Source organism: Gallus gallus, chromosome 4 (genome assembly GCF_016699485.2).
Source record: "Gallus gallus isolate bGalGal1 chromosome 4, bGalGal1.mat.broiler.GRCg7b, whole genome shotgun sequence".
NCBI lineage: Eukaryota > Metazoa > Chordata > Aves > Galliformes > Phasianidae > Gallus > Gallus gallus.
This window is the reverse complement of record NC_052535.1, coordinates 61,846,535-61,866,961: the sequence shown is the minus strand read 5'-3', so window position 1 is coordinate 61,866,961 and position 20,427 is coordinate 61,846,535. Positions and strand designations below refer to the sequence as shown.

At 34.6% G+C, this 20,427-nt stretch overlaps 1 long non-coding RNA gene across 1 annotated transcript in view; it reads left to right on the top strand.

The window, feature by feature from the left end:
- Positions 1 to 20,427, top strand: part of LOC121110584 — an 84,537-nt gene that overhangs the window by 761 nt on the left and 63,349 nt on the right. Inside the window, exon 2 of the long non-coding RNA XR_005859259.1 lies at positions 2,330 to 2,386. This is a non-coding gene — a long non-coding RNA (uncharacterized LOC121110584). The remainder of the gene's footprint in view (positions 1 to 2,329; positions 2,387 to 20,427) is intronic.

The following is a 20,427-nucleotide window of genomic DNA, read 5'->3' as shown; positions in this document are numbered from 1 at the left end:
TTGCAGTGATGTCAATGAAAAATAAAGTGTGCATAAATTGTTATATTAAAATAGAATCGCTTTATTTTTATTCTGTTTTTCTGTTAAAATAAATACAATGATGCCATTCAAAAACAAGACAATACAGTATACAAGACAACTGAAAATTGTCTGTGACTTTCTTTCTTTTCCAAAGGAAATTATTTAATTCTAGAAACACTACAGAAATAAAAAAAAGACCTTCTTTAGGGGCAGATGTAATGCACCAGGGCTGTTTTCTGTAGCCTCTGTATCCACTGAAGCTGCTGAACTCAGGGAAAAGCATGGTTTTAAATATTGTTTCACAGTATAGTTTATTTTGTCTTCTCACTATTATCAGTAAGATTTATTTTTTTTTTAGTGGGGAGACATTCACAGTGCCATTACTTAAGCAGAGTGTTCTGATAGTATAAGTTTGAGAATTGCTTTTTATTTTGTACTGTTTTTATGATGTAAAAATCTTAGATTATTTCTGCATGTTTTTGTTCTTCATTGAATGAAGTGGAAGAAACCCTTTCCACATATATATGTATTTTAAATACGTAAAGGAAAATAGAAAATTATGAAAATTATGTTTCCATTTCTCCTTTATCCCTTCAACAAGGACACCGGCAAGATCTTAGATGAACAGATATGAACTAAAATAAAAGTATTTTGGTGTCCTAAGATGGCCAATTTAATAGCATTATGTGGATTTTAACCAAGTTAAGCATGTCTCAGTGCTAATAAAATGGCATACTTTTTCTTTGATGTTAGACACAAAGTACAGTCAGGGTTTTGTACACTGAGGAGGACACTGGATTCAATGGCTTGGAACAATCAGATAATTTCCTGAGCTTACAAATGGGAGCTTGTTGTCTATATTGTCTTTTTTATTGCTCCAAAATTTGGAAGTTAATTGGCCTAACTCTGATTGCAGTAAGACAGAAAAAGGCTGATAAAAATCCATATATAAAATGTATGTGCTTCAGTTTAGAAGCATAGAAAGTCACAAAACTTCCTTTCCTCTTACCAACAATAAAGTTATCAGGGATCTTCAACATGCATAATGACAGTGTATAAATGTCACCAGGATAAATACAGTATCTTGATGTAACTGCAGGAAACAGTCATATAAAAGACAATAAATGAAGATTTGTGCAAGGCAAACAATACCTTTTAGCTATCCTCTGTTGCTCCCATGCAGAGAAAATTACTGAATGAAGACATTCTGCCTTGCTCCCTTGATACAGTCTGCACAAGAAATGTCCTGATGAGATCTTGCTTCACAGCACAGGATTTTACTTACACTAGTTATGAACTCAGTATCTTGCAGTTCTCAGTAGATTCTTATGGAATATTGAAATGAGTTTTGTTCTGATGTTCTATAGGAAGAAAAATGTAGACCACATAATAGTACGTTTTCATTAAAAAGTTTTTCGGGGAAACCTCTGTTTATTTGACAATTTCAAATAAAATAGAATTTATGGATAAATAAAAAACATCAAAATTTCCTCATATGTTGCTGTTGTACGTTATCAGGAGAAAAGTCTGCTCAGTGTGGTCATATCACCTCAAGCAACCCCCAGTAATTGCTCAGCCTCTAGTTTTAAACCCTGGTTTAATATTCCTGTTCATTACATTTTCAGTCTTATTATTGCCACCTTCACACTGATTTGAAGGAAATAAAGTTGGCTAACTGGGTTAGAAAAGGAAGGAAGAAAAGAAGAATTTGTTTTTTTTTATCATTGTTTTTTATGTCATTTTTTTTTTTTTTAATATCAGAGTTTTTTATATCATTGGTTTCCAGACAGTGTCTAACAACTGTAGTAGATGAGTTACATATGCCAGAAACAAGCAGAGTTTTGCTAGCAGCACTTTCAGTCTTGATGTGGTTTGTTGTCAACTCATTCTGCTTTGCAAGTCCCATGCATGTCTCCTGTGCCAAAACTGAAAACACTCTATATATCAAATATCTGCAAAATTTCCTTGGCATACAAACTGTCAAGAGTAGGTGGTCTTTCAGTGACATTTGGCCTTGCCAAATAGTTTTCTGTTCACAGCTCCACTGTCTCCTATTTATCCCATTCTTCAGAATTCACATCCGCTGCTGTGACAATTTTTCTCTTTAGCTTTATTTTCTGTTAAAGATAATATGCTGCTGGTGAGTTAGATTCTCTTTGCACATTTTTTTTTTCTCCATAAATTTGTAATACTAATGTTTCATTAAACATAAAGAATTATTTCACAAAAACAAAAAGCTCCTCCAGGGAATACTTGAAAAAGTAAACACATAATCTTACCTCATGAAACATCTCTCTCTTCTCTGTAGACCCTGTAAGCCTTATCTTAGTTACTCACTCCAGATTTGCTACTGCATGTGTTTAAGGTAAGACTTACTGCTTATAATAGTATTATTTATCCCGTGTTTTTCATTGTTATGGATTTCCCAAAACAAAGTAGGAATTGCTACTAGAGGAATTGATATGAGAGATTTGTGGTGTCAACACTTGAGCACAGAACTGAGACTAACAGAGGTGACTTTATTTCTGTCTCTGTTGAAGGCGTTATGTCAAAAATCTGACTAGGTTAGGAAAGCTGATTTCAAAAAGGTATCATTGTACCTGCAGTGGAAATATGAAGTCACAGCCTGAGACAGTGATTGAGTACCAGGTGGGAAGACAGGGCCAACCCAGGGGAGCTCAGGTGCATGAAATACACCTGAGTGACTGGAAGGGGGTGGATCCTAGCTCCACCCCTTCCCAGACCTCATTTAAAATTTGGCAGTAGAGTTGAAGGTATTTCTCTGGAGCTTCCTGCCTCTTGGAGGTCTTCTAAGGGTAAGTGTGTGCTCTCTTCCTCTCCCCCTCCTTAATTTCTGTGTCCATGTTTACTGCATTTGGGCTTGTTCTCATTTGCTCATTTGCTGCAGCCTATGATTTAGCCACTCAGCTGTTATAGCCATGCTTTCCATCATGTTACAGTATTACAGTACCTGACAATACCATATTTTGAAGTAAAAATATACAGTGGAGCACAAGGACCAAGTATGAAGCAAATTAAGAATAGTTTGCAGGTATGTTTGCAAGGGTGAATGATGGAGTAGCCTGCATTCAGAATTACGCAGTAAAGGTCAGTATAGGTCTGCTACAAAGCAGTATAGGTCAATCATGCTTCTGACATAGTCTTACCCAGAAGGCAGAAAAAAACGAATTCTTCTGCTTTAATTGAATCATCATTGATACATTTGGTAGAAATATCTGTCTGAGTGAGCCATTGAAAAATTGTTGGAAAGTCTTTGATGTTTTCATCATGTATGTATCTATAGCCAAATAAAGGAAGAATTTCAACAAGAAAGTCCTTCAATAACAAGAAAAAATAATAATAATAAAATGCGTTAGGATGAGATTGTATCATATTTATTTTACTATAAATATTTAATAAACACTATTTTCATTTCTAAAGCTTACAAATCTTCCATACTGTGTCTTAAAGGATGTACTTTTAGGTTCACTATGCAAAGAAAAATTGGTGTGATTTTTAGGAACTGTTAAAAGACTGCTTCTATCCAGAATGTAACAGCTTGCATACATTCTAAGTTTATTTGGTAAGAGAAAGGATACAAGTGTGCCCCTGGATAGGTTAGCCTTCTCTGAGCATCTTTTTCTCTAATCTAATTTTGTTCTTAACCAAGAAAGTTGTGTTTAACAACATATTAACAAACTTAAGATAATATTGTCTTTTTTTCTCTTGGGTTTTGCATAAAAAGTGGATAAGTTTATGAGCCAGTAAAGATTTTATGTGCCAAAGGACCAACAACAGAGTAGTATAAGCTCTAAAAAGAGCTTGTTATTATAATTATTTTATTTCATTTTTGAAGGTAGATAGAAAGATACTGAGCTTGTAATTTCATATTCCCGTTGTTTGCTTTAAATTAAGAAATAAGTGCTGCAGGTGCTACTGCTGAGATTTGGGAGGCAGGAATTTTCAGTATTATTGTACGTGAGAACAATGACATAATGTACTTTTAATAGATTTTTTTCTTACCTTTCATGAAAACCCCTAAAATTTTGACTCAGAATGTCTGTGTTTGCTGTCTGATAGTATACTTATTTTTCTGGAGGTTAAGAACATTTTTCTTACCTCCCTATTTATGTTCCTTAAATTGCAAAGCAACAAGAATGCTTTATTTGGGACAGAATTCTTCAGATTTTGGTACATGTTTTGTGTTTACATTATATTTAGAATAGCAAACTGGACAGTTTTGTGCAGACTAAAAGCAATAAATTACTGAAAGTAAGAGTGCAAATGGAACTGTATCTTGCAAAATTGAGTACAGTTACTTTAGCTTATGTCCCAGAAATGATTGTGGTTTCTATGGGTGTTCCTGGACTACCTTTAAACTGTCCCTCACATAGTCTAATTCATATTGAATAAGGGAAAAATTCTGAGCTGATATTATTAGAAACTTAATTTCCAGTCCTGAAGGATATTAGGGACTATGCAGTCTGTGCATGAAATCCTTGAGCTCTTCTATTTGATTGGTAATATGCCATTTATTTTGGATTAACTGGAATTCTCTGTGCATGTTAAACTTGGATATATTTATATAATGCATTGGCACTACTTTGTGACACAGTAGGGGAAGTAATCTAGTTATGTATGTTGGGGTATTGCACTAATAGTGTTATACTGCTTTTCCTGTTCACGCTTACCTAAATATTTCTGCAAAGCTTTATGTTGGGTATTATAGCAGTCTCCTGCAAAAGGGATATTACAGCTGTATGAAAAATGCTTGTTCTCACTTTTGTCTTGAGTTTGTGAATTTTTCAGTACAATTAATTAGAAGAGAATGGGAAAGCATATAAATTAAAGGGGTTCAGTAGCAGTTTTCAAGTGTCCCAAAGAAATTGAAATTTGCGTTTAAAAAAAAAAGAGATTCCTTGTTCCCAGACCAGTTTTATGAATTAAAACAGATTTGAAAGCAATCCTTATAACAAGTAGGTATGTATATAAATATATATTTTTTTACTATAAAGTTTCAAAATTCAGTATTCATTTTTTCCTTCTAAACATTCTTAGAGTAAGATTTATGCTAATTACTGTGCTCATAAAGACTTCTTTTTTCATAAGTGAGAGAAAGTAAAAATAGTCTTGTCTTCTGTTTATCCCTGAGGAGGACAGCCATAAAAAAAAATAAAAAGCCATATGAAAAAATTCCAAATTTGTATTTGCAAAAGAACCATTTTATGTGCATTAGTCTATAAGCTCTCAGGATGCAAAGTCCTTAAATGTTTTTAAATGCACTTCTTAACAGAAATTAAAAAGTTAAGCTTATCTGCTTTTATACTCCTTGTCATTATCATGGTGGATTTCTGCTGTTCCTTTTCTTTTGTAATATTTTGATGGTTCAAAAGATAGGAATGTTAAAGCATTTATAAATTTGTATAAATTAAACACACTTTCACTATCGGAGACACTTGCTGGCCCTTGACAAGTTCCCTACTCTTCATATTTCATTATATTTAGTATCTGGATATAAATGCAATCTAAAATAATATCCCGGTAGGATGGCCCTTCTGCCTATCCTGTGAGTTCCAATTCTTTCTAGAAAGCTTAATACATGAAAATTAAGTTTAAATATGCTTAATATGCAATTTTGAGTGCAAAACTGATCAAAGTGGAAGGTAATTCAGTAGTTTGATAACTTCTGTGTAAGGAATCAGAAATATACACTAATTTCTGGAGAAGCAGATAAGGATTCACACAATATTCATTTAAATAGAGTCTATCTTTTTCTAAAGTTCTCTGGAATGCAGACATTTCAAAAATGGTCCAAAAAAATTGACTTTTTGTTAGCTGGTTTATTTTTTTTTAAATTATGAAAAAAATCTTACGGCTGGGGAAAAGAAGGAGGATTTAGAGGCAGAATATTGTATGCATGTCCTGGGAGTAGCATGATTAAAAGACACTGCACAGTATTTTTTTTTTCCCCAATATTAAACACAATTGCAACAGCTCAAAGGGTGGCAGAACTACACTTACACATAGAAGAATATAGAGTGTGGTCATTTAGAATATAGATATTCTATACATAGAATATAAACATCTGATTTTCAGTGTAATTAAGGTTCTAGTTCTACTTTACTACAAAACTGCACATTAAAGCTTGTGTACTATTTTCAGCTAATGGATCGATTTCAGCTAGCTTAAGGGAACTGTAAAAAGCACATCTATTCATTCTATTATTGCAATAATCTGTGTTATTTATAGTATACACTCTGCCTTCCATCTGAGGAGAATGTAACTTCTAGAAATGCCAAAGATTTTATCATAAGCTACCTCCAGTGACATAATCCTGGTACTGATATGGGCTTGATACCTGCGGTGTAACAGAAGTGAAAATTGAGATTACCTTTAGACAGCACTGCACAGCGGTGTGATACACCCAAGATTCCTCAGTGTATATGAAGTCATTTTGTTACATTGCCAACCTATTCAGTTTAGGTGAATGGAACTAGTGCTGCAGTACTGGGAACTGCTTTGAGCTAGCTTGTACTTTGTTGTGTTTTCTATGTGTATGTGACTTGACAGATAAACCCTTGTCATGATGTCAAATGTTATTCCTTTAATCTAGTTTGATTATATTTAATCCTAATATGTGTCTGGGAATTCTTTGATAGATTTTACTAAGAAAAAAATGTTCTCGTGGAGCTGTTCTGAAGAAATAAGTTTTTTTTTAAAGAAAGTAAGTGGCAAACTGTGTCTTAGTTTAGTGGTCTGATCTCCTTTCTTCACTTATTGATTTTTTTTAATACTGCCACAACTTCACATTTGGCAAGGTTTACATTTTTCAGAGAACATGTTTTCAATATTATATTTCTTTGCTGAAAGTTCAGTCTGTCAAAGAAAATTTATATCAGAATAGGTACTATGAAGTAAATCAAGTCCTTTTTTCCCTTATGGCAATGCTGAATCTCGGTTTCTTATTTAATCTGGACAAAAATATGAGGCTATAAAGGCAATTAAATAGTACTTATTAGCAGCAATTCATTTCCCAGGTCAATAGAATTATAAATAGGAAGCCTGAGAAGGGAGGAACAATTTCTATATACAGCTAAGTATTATAGAGATTCCATATGTTTTTAAAATAACCATCTTTAGAGATACTGTTTAAGACAGCCTTATTATACATAGGTTGCTCCGAAAGTAATACCTCCTATTTATCTCCATGGAAACCAGGTATGAAGGGTACACTGATGCTATTTGATCAGTTATGCATTTTTTTTTTTGCCAGGAATAAACAAGAGTTTGCATGCCTTGCTCATAAAAATCTGCACCAGTGAAGACAGCTGACACATGATTGCTGTCATCACTGCTGAAACACAGCTCACTGTGATGATGTTCACTGTTTAGCCTCCATAAGTTTTTATCAAACATATATGGATGTCAACAGGTGCCATTTTTTTCTGCATTGAAGAGTTCAATGGACGTACCTTTGCTTCATACTCATTTACATGTCAGTTTCTATTCTGTCAGACTGCCATACGTCACATGGCTATGAAATGTTAGGGAATGCTGTTGGTAATGTTGAACCTCTACTGCCATGCCATCAACATGTGCCTCTGACATAGTGGACCAACATAATAAAATAGGATGCATTACTTTCAGATCAGTCCTGGTAGTACGGTTTGATTTCAATATCTGCGACTGAGATATCTAATATAGTAACTTTTTCTTATTGAACTTTTTCACTGACAATCCTCAAATATTTTTGCAAACTATGAACTTAGTATCTTTCTTAAGATACTGACACTGAAAAATTACATTTAGGACATGAAAAAGAGATGAATGGTGAATATTGTTGATGTTGATAGTGGAAAGTTAAGGGTCTTAGAAGTCCAGCTTAAACACTCACAAGTTTAAATCAAGTCACCTATAGAAAAAGAAAATTGTACAGAAAAGAAAGCTGTGAAAATAAATAACCACTGAAATGCGGATGAATCTAATTCAGGCAGAGAAAGGAGAGGATGAGCATTATCAAGTGGGGAACCTATCACTGTTTATAATATGCATAGTGCAGCAGCCAAATGAATGGGGCCAGGCTCTTTTCAGTGGCGTGCATTTACAGGACAACAAGCAATGTGCAGAAACGGGAATGGTGGAAGTTCCATACAAGCATGAGGAAGAACTTCTTACTTTGAGGGTGACAGAGTACTGGAATTGATATCCCAGAGAAGTTTGTACAGTCTCCTTCTCTGGAGATACTCAGAACCCATCTAAACTCTTTCCTACATAACCTACTGTAGGAAACCTGCTTTAGCAGCAAGATGGAATAGATGATCTCCAGAGGTTCCTCCCAACCTTACCTTGTAACTGGGCTTCTTACCCTGTAACTGGGCACTGCTGAATATATTCTGGCCCCATCTGATCCTTTTGAAATTAGCTATAAAAGGGTGTTTGAAAATAACACATTTATTAACCTTTTCTAAAATTCTAGTATTATAGTTTGTTTTGTTGCTCATATTGATCCAGAATTTATAGTTAACTAATTATGAGTTAATCAGTGTCATTTGTAAATCACTAAATTCCTTTGATACTTATTTAAAATATTTGAACCATGCAGCTGTTCCCTAATTATTCCAGCTCTGACTTTTTGGACACAAAATTGTGAGTAGTCCAAACAATAACGTCTGGAAGAGTTATTACTAGAATATTTTATGCAAGAAGGACTCAAATTTTGCAATGAGTAATGACACTTCTTCATCCTAAAAAAACAAACAAAAAAAACCCAACCAAACAATAACAACAACAAACAAACACTGCAGCCAAAGTATTGTATAAATGTGAAAGAAAAGCTACCCTCTAAATTATCAGTCTATTCCTGCTTTGTGTCCTAGTCAAAAACGTTTTCTACTTTCCCTAAATACTGTATAGAGAATTACCTGTTCTATGTATTTGGCTAAAAAATCAGATATTAAATATTGTAGTTGCTCCTGTACATTAAATAATCAATTTTAAGATTACCTTACAGCAACCTTAATGCAACCAGCACTCCAGAATGTCCTTAATCTCAGTTCAATTTATTGGTAAGAATCAAGCAGGTAAAGTGGTCCTAAACATGTTTTTTGGACACTGAGTCTTTGTGGCAAATACCTGTAGAATTTTTTTTCTGGGCAGGATAGTCCTCCATTAGTCAATATGTAGAGTTTGGCTTCTCTAGGTTTCAATGAAGTGTTCAAAGCTATCTTTAGATGCTCTATATCAGACTTAGAAATCATCTCTTTTCCACTGAGTAGAATAAACAATGTTTGAGATCAAATACTAGGAATGAATAAGGAGACAACAAGACCTGATCATACCTAAATTACAAAGACACTGCACAGGATAGCAGAGAAGAACATATTTTTATTTGTATTTGTTAATGATATTTCTCGTCAACAGATTAATTTACAATGGAAGTCATGCAGCATTTTTACTAAAAACTGTGAAGAAATTTTACTAGATGTGTTTTTTATACTTTGGATAACTTGTCCCACTGTGTCACTTAAATGTGACTGTTCTATTTTTCTGGAAGAATAGCTCATAGGAAAGTAAGCGTCTTTAGCATCTAAGTACATCTTTGATGTAATCCAAGAATGCATTTGAGGTGAAAATATACGTAAGATATTAGGTATTTTTATTTATAGAAGATTCAAAATAGAACAAGCCTCACCGTGTGCAATTTGCAACAAATGTCCTTAAAAGGCATTGTTGTTGTGGTATTAATAAATCCCTCTGTATCTGAAAGTGAAAATAAAAATTCCAGTTTAAGTGTTTACAGTGAATAACCTGCTTAAGAGAGCCTATGGAACTGCTTTGTTACAATAGCAGAAAAGGCTTGGATTGTGAGTAAGTGTCCCGTCTCAGCCTCTGAGTGTCTCTTGTCTGGCAGGAAAAAGCAAGGGGAGGGAGCTCATCAACTGCTGCTGAATTGCTTCATCTTTTGCAGAGGGCTGGTCAAATTACACTGACACATGTAGTTGGAATTGGCCTCTTCAGCAGCATCCACTGGTCTAAAAGAAAAGGAGAGTGATGCAGTTGAGAGCTGCTGTGAATACGTTGTACGGGGGAGATAGAAGTATCTTTTCTCATTTTAGGTACCAAAGCTACCATCTTGCTTTTCAGTGTTTGCATGAAGAAAATGTAAATATTTTGAGTATATCTGAATCTGCAGGGCAGGAATGAAAGGCCTACATTTCAGAAGGATTCTCTATTTTAAAACAGAAAATTTCTTGTTAGGCTGAAATCCTTGTCCATCTCCAAATGCCTACTTGAGTTCCACATGCAATTTATTGTAGAAAGTGACAGTGACTTTTTTTTAAACTTTGTTTACAGAGTATAGTAACCCACCAGAATGAGATCTGGGTTAAGCATTGTAGGGGTTATTTTTAGGAGATGCTTTTCAATCCTGTAACTGTTTCCTTAACTTTGCAGCAAAGCACAATATCTGGAAGTCTCAGAAATTATCATAGCAAACAATGAATTCACTGAATTGCATGGTTTTGCTGCATGGATTCCATATATCCTTCTAGAAAACTATTTTCAATTTTAATCTTCCATAGTATGGGTTGATGCAACAAGATAAGTTAGATCTACATGAATATGTAATATAGATTCTTTATTTACTAATACTTCAGAGCAACTAATTATATGTATCAACTGGTGTTCTTCACATTACTGGTCAAGTCTTCTGATTATATCTGTGACTTTGTCAGTAAGAGAGCTGTCAATTATACTTTCTACTTTAATTATCTATAGCTCTGTCAGTATGGCAAAACAATGCATATACCCTTCCAAAAACCAATAATTGTAGAGGATGAGGAAAATATCAAATCAAAATAACATTTCTTGACAAGAAGAAATGTCACATTTTATATGGTATCTGTTTAGAAGCAGGTTACCTTATTTTCTTGTTTCTCTCTGGGAGCTGCTCTATATTTTCAAAAGAACACATTACCATTTTAGAAAGCTTTCTTATTATCTTAATCAGTAGCTAGGTTTCATAGAATCATAGAATGGTCTAATCTTAACCTCATTCTATATGAATGAAAAATAAGAGTAAAATACCTATACTAATGCAGAGTCTCTAAATAAGGAAACAAGGAACACTGGGTATTTCATGCAGGTTTCAGTCTTATGACTAATACTTTATCTGCTCTGTGACAGTGAGGTTTTATTTATTAGGTAGCTGTGAGATAAACTATTTGAACACTGTTTTGCAGTAATTTCTTACACAGTACACAGACAGTTCAGGAGTAGGCAGGAACTAAAACTCCCACTAAAACTTGCAGGTTTGCTGGTCTATATAGATAATTAGGGCAGAATAACCCCGTTGTTTGGCATCTTACTTGCTTGAAAGATCTTCCAAATTTCAGCTAAAGGGCTTATATTTTAACAGACAAGGATGAGCCTCCTTGACTTTGATCAAACAACCGTAATCATTCACTGGCAAATCTGTCTCCTAAGCAGGTTTTGTACTGTTCAGAATCCTGTATAATAAAAAGGAAAATCAAGGTCAAAACATGTAAGTAACAAAAAATGAACCAGTTATCTATAGGTTGGACTCAGTTCCTGTTAGTCTAGTAGGAATTAATAACATACTAGAAGCTGTGCTGTGGCTGCTTTGTAATACTAACCCATGGAAAAGCAAGCTTAAAACATCGTTCTTTCCATTGCAGGGTGGAAGTGCTAGAGCCAGCACAGGCGCGTTATTAGGAATGAGATGGAGTGGTCTTTACTCTTGATTATTTTCATGTAGTTTGAAAAGCTCTTTTTAATGTTCACCTTTATCCTCTCCTGTCACCACGTTGCCTAAACAACTAGTTTGGTTAAATCACTCTGAAGTGCTTCATAAAACTGAAAACTGAAAAGATTAAATAGGCTTTGCAGTTTTTGTCACCTCATTGCTCAACATTTTCCATGTCATTAATAAATGAACTGAAGAAGTTCTGGTACTTTTCAGACTACTAGGCCTTTCCTCTTAGAACTGGCCTTTTCCTATCTGTGATGCAGCTAACAACCAGATGAAATTAGTCTAGTCCTTGATCTTAAGGTTTTTGGATTTAACTCAGAGTGAAATTTAGTACAAGGAAAAGAAATCTGGCAGTAGGAGGATATTTCATAGTGTTCATATTAAATGCACAAAATAGGTAATAAGTTGTTCGCATTCTTACAGCTGTATTGGTAAATCCTTAATACTGGTACATCTTTATTTTGACCCAAAATATTGCCACACCCTGAGGAACTGATAGATGAACTAGAGAATATTAACATATCAGAAGGTTATTTTTTAGATGTTTGAATGCCAGTACTTATTCTTACTCAACGGCATTTTCAAGTAGTTAAATGTGATAAAAATGAATGGCAAGTTTGGTCCTTTTGGAGACATTGTAATGTAATTTTAGTGGTTAAAAACAATTGTATTTGTTTTCATAAACTTTATGTAAGTGTTCTAGTGTACAGAAAACATAGATCATATTGATTAATAATTTTCAGTTCCTGATCAATTCTGTAGATTGCAAAAATGTCATACATCATATCTTTTTCTTAAGAAAATCAATTTAATAAGAAACCAAAATCTTTGTGGAGAAGAATACTTATTAAGGTGTAAAAATTAAGTTAACATAATAAAAGTTTAAATGGAAAACTCTTATCAAGTTGTAAATATGAGCATGCTAGATTAAAAAACAGTGAGAAACTAGGTAGCTTTGAGATATAATACCTCTAACAGGCTGCAGAAAATACTAAAATACTGTAAGATCCTGCATCAGATCTATCAATGAGTTGCTTGCATGAAAACTATATAGTCTTACTGATTTCTTATTTCTCCATCACTGACAGACTAAGGTATCAGACCATTACTTCTGCGTGATAGCTCAGATGGTCCTCTGTGTGTATAATTACCTCATTTTCATAGGGCCACACTGCTTACTTTGCAAAGAACTGTTTTTATATCTGTAAAGCTAGAAGTATGCAGAAGCATTGTAAAGGGAGAGCTGGAAGATAAAATATAATGGATCATTTAACAACTTCATCTAATCAAAAAGCCACCATTTTCCTCACAAAAAAAATTATTAATTTTAATTAAAGCCGATCTTATCAACTCTTAGTATTGTTGCAACTTCTTGGCCAAGTTTTTTTTATATAAGATTTGCTTTGGTATTATCTAAAGATTGAAAATACATCCTGAAACCATTCTTATTTCATTGTTTATTTTCACATAGCTACTGATGGCTTATCAGATATTATGAGTCAGAAGGAGAACATTATGTGAAAGAAAAGAATATTTAATTTATCTTTAATGTTTGTTGGATTTTTTTTAATTATTGAGTCTATTAGGCATCTGTACAATGCTCAGACTTACGGTGCCCTGAAAACATAATACCTTTAAGCTCTGATTGGTTTGGGGATCCTGTGTCTTCTTTCTAAGAATTAATGAAATCTACTCATAGAACTATTTGCTGTAAGATCCCATGCAGGCAGGGATAATAATTTATATTATAACTATGAATATTACATACATACTGGGCAAACTGGCCTAGTACCAGAACTGGAGGATGGTGGCCCTGCCTGTAGTGGGGAATTAGAACTTGATCCTTTGGGTCCCTTCCAGCCCAAGCCATTATATGATAAGAATCATCTGGAATTTCAGAAGTTTTCCCAGATATTTAAAAATATGGTTCTTATTTATCTTTCAAGCATATATACTTCCTGTTTAACTCAGTTATGTGGCCTGGCTTTATAGACAGTCATTCAAAAAGAGAAAGTTGTCAGTAGGAAACTTACGGGTTATTTGATCCCTAAGACTATATTTAGACACTACCCCCTGAAATCTGCTGGAATTATAACAATGTGCTTTCAACCCTCCCATTTGTGGATAAAAGTGCAGTAATGACCAGTGGTGTCCAGCGGAGAAGTAGACTGTGGCTGCCTCTTTATTTTGCAGAGAAATGATCTGATCTGGGCTGGAGTTAACCATAACATAAAGCTAGATTTAGTTAAGGATTTCTGAGATAAAGCTATGATCAATTATTGAGCTGTTGAAAGTAAGTGTTTCCTGAGTCAGAGCTGGGACTGGGAACCACCAGTTTGGAGGTCACTATTTCACAGCACAGTAATTCTCTAGGTTATGGGGAATAAAAACAAGTCCTCTGGTCACACAGTGTAGTGTACTGAGCATAGTTTACCATTTAAAATTTGCTTCTTTTAATGGGATAGCTACATTTTGACCTGTCAGGCTTCACTATAGATAAAATAGTGCCACTCTAGCTGTGACAAAGCTAGCGTGGAAGCTTAAAGTTAATAAAAACTTTGTATTGCCTCATGGCCTATTTGATAAAATAAACTCATACCTCATACTGAGCAAATGTATGCCTTTGGGCAAGCTCTTTCTGCACACGCTTGGTATGATCAATGACATAAACCTGAGCTGAAACTGACAATTCCTGCAGTACCTCCAGTACAGGGCAAGGCAAGGGAAAAAGGTGCTTTAGCCTGGAAGTCAGGCAAGGGGAACTCTGCCTCTAGCTATCCACCACGTTTTGCTGCTGGGTTGCTTCTCAGATTGGGCTAGGAATTAGAAAAATTCCCTGTTAACCTGCTCTCCCCTTCTCAGTATTATGGAAGCTATTTTTCCTTTCCACCTTAAGCAATCTCAACCTTTACATTCCCTTTACTCCCACCCTGATGAGAATTACAAATGTTGTTTCTCTGTGAGTGCACCATGCAGTTACTGGAATTTTCCTTCATACAGGAGAAGGACTCGAGCTTGAATGATGTTGTACTTATTTCCCCCTCTCCCACCTATATTTGCTGCTATGCAAATTGTATCTGGCAAACAAATGTTCTAATAAAAAAAAATGGAATGCTGTAAAAGTTTTTTCAGACAGTGCTCCTCAGAAGGATTCAAGAGTCTAAATAGCTTTAGAAATACAGTTAATGATTCATGATTACTACTTATCTGAAGAGTATTATGTTTTGATATTTCTCTTACTGCCATTTTTTTCTGCTAGTAATGAAATAAAAGATACAGATTAAGAGAACTACTTTTAAATTGTTTTAATTACTGCTATTCAAATTTTGCCCTTTAGAGGATATATATTATAAAAAAAGTGAATATTTTAGTGTGAGTACTAGAAGGTTGAATAAATCAAGTGGTGATGTAGTATATTATTATTTTATACTCATTTATTTTGAGGTGTTCTGCTTTCTTTATATGGAATAAAATGCAGCTGTTTGCTGGAGTCCAGAGCAGCTACATGGTACGTACTATGCATGCTGTTTAACCAAAGTTCATACCCTTATTGTGTCCAGTCTGATTATTCTAAAGCACTTCCAATTTTCAGAAAGATTTATATAAGAATATTGAAGGCAATCATTAAGATTTATGTAGCATTTTGTTAGCATGGTGAACAACAAACTGTCACATTGAAAGAGGCAATAATTAGGTGTAATGTAAGACTGCATTCACCTAATTGTTTATTATTGCTAAAGTAATGTAAGTAGTAGTTAGGTCTGCATGTATGTTAGCAGAATTGCTCTTAACAGTTCAGTTAGTAACAGCTGTAATGTAGGCAGGTAACCATGACTACCAGGTCTTGCTTTCTCTTAGTTAAAACAAAACCTGATTTAGTTCTGTATCTGGGATGAAAAGAACAAAAACTGTGTTCTCTCTTTCTGGTAAGTCTTCAAATGGAAGCTTGTAGTGAAGTGTAGCTTGATTCAGGCATTAGAAATACATTTTAACTTTATACCTGTAGGCTCTTCATAACAGGAAAAAAACATGTGTTTCAAAATGCATTTTGTTCCTTTAAAGTCCTTTTGCATATGTATTTATGAAAAAACATTTGGTTTTCATTGTTTGGAGTGCATACTATCTTGTATACTGCATGTAAGAAAAAGGAAGGGGATATCCTTCATCAAGCGACAGTTAATCATGTTGTCAAGGTACTCAAAAGGAGCTCTAGTCTGAAATCAGAAGAAGCTCACAACAAGTCAGTTTTTTACAAAGCTGCATAAATTAACTGAAGCAAAGAGAATGACAGACCACTTCTTCATAGTTACCATAACCTTACAAAGAACTCTGGTGATGGTGTTTTTTCATCAAATAATACTGAAACTGAAATTTCACTTTCCAAACATTTGTCTTATTTCGGACATGGCACCAGAAAGTAGATGTTAACTTGAAAAACTAGCAGGACTACAGATGAAAACAGAATCCATCTAAGTGGATGGTAGAATAAGCAGTTAAGTCTACAAAACTAATATCTGTCTCAAAGACCTTAGTCAAAATGAAGAAAAGCAAGTACTACTTTGTTTTTCCTCCAAAGAAAGCAACCCAGTCTATAAGGCATAATTCCAACACTCTTCAGTTAAAGAAAACAGTATGATCTTCATGCATTGTTATTGGAAGTATTATTGAAAACATTTTTTTCATGATTTTTTTTTTTTGGAATCATTCATTGTTTCAGCAGTATGAATTTGCCAGTTCTTAATTATCTACAAGCTTTTTTGGTAGGTTTTTGAGCAAATAGTGAGTGGTGTTTGGGAGTAAACTGATAGTGAAGGACCTCAAGCTTCCTCCACCTTAGTCTTCTCTGAGGTCATAGAGTGAACACTGGTGAATGTGTAACCTTAAAATCACTTTTGTGTCTGAAAATTTCTTATTAAGATTTAATCTCTTATAAATTCCACCCAAGCTTTCCAAATAGATGAAAATAACTACCTCTCAGAATTTATTTCAGAAGGTTGACCCCACCATCCCTTTCCCTTTAGTTATTTAATGTTGGTTATTAAAATATGTTATAAGCTATTTGAGAAACAGCTCTATACTTAACTATGCACATCCATAAACTGAAATATTATTGGCCCTTGTTGGGAAAGTCTCCAAATATTTGGGAAAACCTGCACAGGCTGGAGATGAAATATTCTTCTTGGGGATCAGATTGCTGCTGATTTTTTTTTTCGTTCACCATTAAACTGCCTCTCTCTCAAGATGTAGGAAAACAAAATTATTGCAGACTTAAATATTAGACTGCTCTAGTTGCTTGCAAGCCGTATTCTCCATTAAAATGAAAGACTTTCATAAGTGAATGTGTATGTTTAACAGTGTATGTCTATAGTGCAGTGTGCAGCCTCTAAAGATACACCTCAAACAATGTAGCTCCTGGTAATTGTGGTTATGGCTCCACAGAGTTCATTATGTGCTGCTTCACAGGTACTTGGCTAAGTAGCCCATCTGTGCTAGCTTGTGTGTGTCTATGTAATTTGCAATTGTTCTGGGGGACCACAGATGTGTAAAGAAGAGGGCATGAGTGCTAAAGGAAGGACAGAATGGAATTTCTTGACTTAAGTTAGGAAAGCTCAGAAGGCAGATGCAGAGACAAGACACTTTCTTAAGGATCTGTTGAGATATCTGGGGGAACTCAGTATGTTGGACATGAGTAATTTCAGATGGCAGAGTTCAATTTGTTTTCCAACAAGTAGGCTCCTCTCCTTCTGTGAAATACAGGAGAACAGCTAAGATTCCATGTGTATTATGAAAGCCTGTAATATGCTGTTATCATTATGATAAAGTAATGTATAGATATCATGCAATACATATATATATCAACATCAGAAAATATTTTATGACCTAGTTGAAGTCATAAAATCCATTACAAAGATACACATTATATATCTACATATACATGCATTTGAAAGAAATCTGTAACAAATCTAACCCCTCAGTCTAATGGACACTAAAAACTTAGCACAAAGTAATAAATCTGTGCTGAATATTGTTTGATGACCTATATTCTCAGATCATTTAATTTGCGAATAAATAACTCATCCCGTGTATTGCACCTTTGCAAGCCTATCTTGTCTATGCCAAGCTAAATTAGGAAAGTTAATGAATTCAGATGCCTTTGTGAATAAGAAAATTTATGGTTCAGACAGTGTTTGTTTGGGATAGAAGATACGATAGGAATGAACCCTAAATATTGTAGAAAAAAAGCAGGGCTTAAATACAATGATATTTGTACTAAGGTACGTTTTTTCCAAGTTGATATACGTTGCTAGCATTTCACTGGCCTTAATAAAGTCCACAGTATGCACTTATAATGAATGCTAAAGATTCCAGATGTAAAGAAAAAAGTAGGAAAGTGAACAGAAAAACAGAAAGGTTACATATTCTTATGCTCTTATTGCTCTTCCAGTGACATGAAGTTACTAAGTAATGCAGACACTTCAAAGTTTCTTCATGTGAAAGTTTTATTCTGTTACCTGTAAAATATACAGCTGTGGGAAGGACATTAATAGCATTGTGTTACAAAGGATAAAATAAGCTAAGGTAGCAAAAGTACTGAAAGTTATGATTTTAGCTCATGTTTGTATTTGAATCTTGATCCTAATAGTGGTGGAAGTGTTATAATTAAATGCCTGTTTCTGCTTAATAATTGTAGCTTTTGATAAATAATTAGGTCATCAGATTTATTTGAAGTCTGGATTCATGCATTACACTGTTACCTCATTGCTGGATGAATCAACAATCTGTTATGTAACAACTCTTTGAAATCTCTGGAAGTCGGAGATGGGAGGGTTTATTAGTGTCTTGCTGTCCTAACTGTATTAGAATTCAAAGGATACTTAGAAGAAATTTTAATGACACTGTAATTAAGAATACTTAGCACTGGTAACAGTCAAACCTCATTGTTCTATGAGCTCTGATTAGGGTGCAGCACCTAACTGGGTATCTCGTGAGACATGGCTTGCTTTCCATAGTGTATCCAGCTGTTCTGGATTTTGAAAGGGACAGATATGATTCAGGTTGTTTAAAAAATTCTCTTACTAATTGTCAGAGTTCTAGTTTTCTAAGTTTCACCAGAAGTGTGAAGACAACTAAAAGAATTCTGCTTACAATAGGTAGTAGACTTCTCTTTAGTCAACCACATCCTCCTGTGAGATTGTTGGAAAGCCATCTTTGCCATCTCCTGTATACTGCTATTCATTTGGATAGCAAGGAATTATATACTTTGGCATAAAAATTTTACAAAGTTTTTCAGCCTTTAGAAGACACTTTACTTACCACTGTGAAACAATCCATGGAAAGAAAAAAAATATATATATTCTATTATGGCTAATACACAGTTTTAGCCAGAGGGAGCGTGACTGTGCCAAGGCTTCTTCACATCCTGCTGTCTCTGCAGCTGCTCACAGAAAGAAATGAACAGGCCGCTTAACACGTCACTGTTTTCTACTCTCCTAATGACTAAAAGTAGAAATCTCCAAGCATTAATGTAGGAATCTTGACAGCATCTAGTGGCAGGTGTGAGATGAAAGGGATCTCAGCATTTTTATTTTGTATGTAATCAGAACTGTTCCTTCTCAGTCTTTCCCTGTAATACCTCAGCATCCCTGACTTGTGCTTCATCCTCTGTTCACCTGTTCTTTCTTCTTCCTTTTCTTAAAGTTGAACTAAATTAAACAAGATGTTCTTCACATCTAGAATGCACACTTTCATGTTACCTGCTTTCAGGAAACATGATGTAACAGAATTTATTTGTTACTTCTTATTCCAAATACAAGCCAAATTCAGCCCACTACTTACGAGCTGAATGGGTAAGTCCCATAGACAAGCTAAGGTAAGGCCTTCTTGAGCATCCAGTCCTGTAATTATCAGTTGCTGGATTTCTTTCTTTAGACTATCAATGCTTATTTTTTCTTGAATCAAGAATGCTGTGTTAGCTTTTCCAGCATCGAGAAGATTAGTATATATGCTTCCTCGCTGAAAGCAAAAGCTGTCCATCATGACACAGCTGATCTAAGAACTTTCTCATTTTTCTCTTCCCTCACTTTTGTTTAACTAATTCTTTCCAATTATTCATTTTTACATCTTTAATTCCAATACCATATATTATGACCTCAAATTTACATCTCATCCTGCTACTTCTACTATCCCTTATTAATCTTACAATGCAGGTGCTACAAGGCAGTCTTTCCTTCTTCCTTGACTTGCCTGCAATAAAATAATGCATCTGCAATAATTATTCGGTGCCTTTGAGCAAAAACGGTATCTGATAAGCACTCTGATAGGAAGGCATTTCACAAACACTGGAATATACTGAATGCTATTCAAGTCAAGGAGGAAATTCAACACTATATACTACTCTGGAGATGTGCTGAAAAATATTTGACTTTCTCTACATCAGAGGAAAGAGTTTGGCTAAAGATTAAAGCATAGGATGAGTGGAAACATTGATACAAATAAGAACTACAGGTGGCATCCACTCTGTCTATGGAAAATTTTAATCTCTTGGCTCCATGTGAAAAGTTGGATAGGTGAAAAACTTCTCCTGCTGGAAAAGTTGCTGCAAAGCCATAACTGAGCAGCAGTAAATCTCTGTGGAT